Source organism: Tigriopus californicus, chromosome 3, assembly GCF_007210705.1.
Source record: "Tigriopus californicus strain San Diego chromosome 3, Tcal_SD_v2.1, whole genome shotgun sequence".
NCBI lineage: Eukaryota > Metazoa > Arthropoda > Copepoda > Harpacticoida > Harpacticidae > Tigriopus > Tigriopus californicus.
The window spans coordinates 13,168,772-13,173,011 of NC_081442.1; positions in this window are offsets into that span (position 1 = coordinate 13,168,772).

The window sequence follows — 4,240 nt, forward strand, 5'->3', positions numbered from 1 at the left end:
GGGGAGTAGGAGGAGAGGGAGGGAGGGAGTTAAATGGGTTAAGAAGGAAGGGGGTGGGGTGGGATTAGGTTTAGGAATAGGGTCAGCTCTAAAACTACGAAACTGAGCTATCCTATTTCTCGCCTTTCTTTGCGTCCCTTCTACATGGACGGAGGTACACCATACATTAAAGCACGTCTTAAGTCTCATGGACTGACGGCACATGTATGGGTGAAAAAAAGGACAATGTACCTTTGAACATCCCTTCTTCCTATTGTACTTCTTAAGGCCGAACTTGAGAAGTGTTTGACACCATTTAGGTTGGTCAAACTGACAGCTTTTTCTTTCTTCAGGACAAGGCTGCTTCCGGTAAACAGGACAGACTATTTTCTCTACAACTGTCTGTTCGTGCTCTATTTCAAGAGGAGATACTACTTCAACCTCTACATTGGTCGAATCAGTTGACTTCTTAACTACTGGGTGAGCCTGTTCTTCAAGCAGCACCCTGGTTTCATTGGCCCAGACAGCTAAAGCCTCTATAATAAAGGGCTTATTGACTATGGAAGGATCCTCCCAGCTAAGACCAGGTCCAAACATTGTCTAGCCTCTTTGCTGACTTTTCCAAAAATACCTTCCATGATGAATGCAGGCGGAACTATCTATGAGCAGCAAAATCAAGAGACCAAGAAAAAGAAAAGAACTAAAAGGCTGTGCAATCTTGTCCTGATGTGTAGGACAACAAAGCAAAATAGGAATGAACTACTTCACATCAAACTAAACATACAAATCTAAGATGGAGATAGTAAACAAGAAGAAAGGGACAGAGAAAAGCAAGGAATCAAGAACATACGTAAACTAGGAAAACAACACAAAAACACAGAAATAAACTCAACCAATTGGTCCAACACAAAATGTAATCAATACACTAATGAACAATAAATCTAACTCTAAAGGACCAATACAATCAAACTAAAGAACTACACATAACAATTTGGAACTACAAAAACTACACTACAAATCAGCAAGAAACTGCTAAAGCTAAACATAATGAGCAATAAACTTATTAGGTTTTAGAGTAATTACGTCTTATCAAAGAGCCGTGAAAAACCAAGCCTAATTGAGTGAATGAATGGCAATTCCCATTCATTCACCCACACACAAACACCACGAACACTACACGTGCACAGCAACCAAGGAGCAACAGAGGAAGTCACACCTTGGTTCGAAATTCCTGGGAGTTAAGAACGAGAGCAAACTAAATGCGTCTGTTCTCAACGAGCTCCAAAATTGGAATGATTTGAACAGGAATTCGATCGACAATAAGATCTTGAAAAAATCTTAAGGCCGATTTTGTCTTGAACAGAGGCCCTGTCCTGGTAAACCTTTTGCCAGTAGCACTTCGACAATTCTACAATTTAGATGAACCTTTGCTAAGCTTTAAGTGCGATCTTGATAGAATTTTGCAATCAATACCTGACCAACCTTAAATTAAGGGATGTTTCAGACCGGCAAACCCGAACTCATAATTTTTTTTCAATCAAACATGACTTGCTGGGAAATTATTCCCAAGTATCAGTTAGAAAACCGTAAAAAAGGTTTTTCAAATTATAAAATTCTAGACTCCAAAAGTTGGTCCCGAGCTGGAACCACATTCCAGTCTGCACTTTTCAAGGACTAATGCCATCTATAGGATTGATGAGAAACACCTGCAGTGGATCATCGCCTCGAATGGCGGACCCTGAACCCTAAATGGGACAGTATATGTATAAGAATTGAACAGATTGTAAAAACTATTGTGATCCAATGAGAAAAAAATATCTCACAATAAAGACTTTTTTTAAAATGTAAATGTGGCCGGTTTTGGAACTAGATGACACGCTCCATTCTGGAGTTGTTTAAACAAGCTATATCTTCATTAGATGGTGTTGAGAACATCAAGGATTACCTCATCAAGGATAAGTTGACACATCTCAATGATTCATTACATCAGTTCTACGAGCACGCTTTGAACTTATCAGTTACAAATTCATCTGGAGTTATCTCTGCAGTGCGATTCTTCGGCTACATTTTGTGTTATTTTCACCGTCGGTTTGGAAAGAAAGCCCATCGATGTTTGGAGCCGTGCAAATGCAAAGGACCTCCGATCGAGCCGCGTGAAAATCGACCAAATAACTAGTTTCTGACTTTCGACCTTACATCTCGACAGGCAGCGATGATCGAAATGTCCATTCAAGTCTCTCCAATAAAGGTTCCCCATTATTTTTCGTGGTGGATTATATTTCAAAAATCTGGAATCTAGTGGATTCAGGTGCGTTTCTTTCACTGCTTCCTCGCCACATTATTCCTCCGTCCTTATTGGGCCCGATCAATCATTCAGGCAAACTCGTCACTGCCAGGGGTTCGAAAATGACATCGTATGGTTTGACACGCCGTCGGATTGATATTCGCCTTGGATCTTCCAAGGGCTTCATTTTTTTGGTTGCCATACGAACATTACTCCAGGTAAAATGCTTAAACATAAGAAATTGTCGTCAGGATTATCATCCATTGTGACCAAATTTGATTTCAATTCATCTTAGTTTTATTCAAAATTATCTTAAATTTGGATTCAATCAAGTACTTTACAAAGAAATACATAAACTTTTTGTTACATGTTTTGATTCGTTTGCAAATCTCGTTATATTTTTTGATTATCTTTTTTGAGCTTTTTGTTTCAAAATTGCTTTGCTGTTTCGCACTTTTTGGCCCAACGATTTTGACGCCTAAATCAGCGACTGCACTCGATTCGACCCCTGGTTTAGGGGATTAAAAATAAGTTGTTTTCAAAGCTCGCTTCGGACCGCATGGGAGTGAAATGAATCCAATTGGACTTAATTTAGTGGACATTTTAATGGGCAAGTTTCAGTCATAAATGAATAGACAAACCATAAATTGCTAACTCATTAATTTGGAAATATCGTTTCACGGGAGAGTTCAAAAACGTAACGAATCGCCCTAAATTCAAAGTTGGACAAGTCAACCCGCTCAATTGGAAACCATATTGTTGAAAAGGATATTGGGCACAAAATATCCTTCCCTGTGTGGCTAGAGCAACGCCCTCTTGAGGCTCTGGTCCTCCGATCCAAACTTGAATATTTCGATTTCTATTATTAAACCAATTGCTTCTTCCCAAAATCAATACACTTGAGATTATGAATTCTTGTCCAAGGTCAACAGATATCCATTCGCCTTCGGGCACTTTGTAACTGGAATGCCAAAAGGAACGATCTTGATAGGGATGTCCATCCACTGCTCGTTCTGAAGGATGTCTTGGCCTATAAGTGGAACTGACCACTACCCTTTTATGAGAAGCCAAGTTGGAGCCCAGGAATTGGCAGTAATATTTCGAGGTGCGATGGTTGGGTGAAATGTTTTCATACATTTTAGTGTTTGGATTGATGGTTGCGACTTGCTGGTAATCTTTGCTAAAACTCCAGTCTTGACACTTGCTACATTTGGACAAATCTTCACCCTGTGTCCAAATTATGTTGCCCAAAGTCCAAACCAAGGACATGGTGCTCCCATCAATTGACTTTTCTTGAGCCAAGGATATGAATCGAGGAGTGCTGTGATCTCCGGCTAATATCGACATTTGCTCCACAAATTCATCACTATCTTCCATGGGTAAAATTCCGCCGTGGTTTAAACATTTCAGCATGGCCTTGGTGTACGTGGCAGTAGACGACATCTCCATAAGGAAGAAAACGTCCGAACCCACCTCGATCGATTGGTTAAAACCAGCTGCCCAAGCCTGGGCTCTAATGACGTTAGGGCTCCGTTGATCTGTGGTATGAATGACACTGTTGTTGCTCTTGACGATGGTTCTTACGATGCCGTTAAGAGGTGAACGAATAGGTACAATTTCTGTGCTGTTAACTAAAATACAGTTCTCTTGCCCAGTCTCAATCTTGCTCATTCCATCCAGGGTTAATAGATCCTGCCCAAGGTAAACGTATTCAATGCAATCCTGATTAGCGTGACAGATGAGCGCGCACATTGTTTCCGCCACCAGATAGGGTTTCTTTTTTTCCATTTGACATAAAACTGTGGGAGGCAAATGGACAAGAATATATGTTAACGTCAATAGATGAATGCTTTTCATGTTGACTGTCACTATAAAGCTCTTTTGGACGTGTGAAATTGGGCCTCCATTGGCAAAGTTGGGCCAAACAATGGGCCAAGATGCATACTTGTACACTGTGCATTATTTCTAATTATCGAT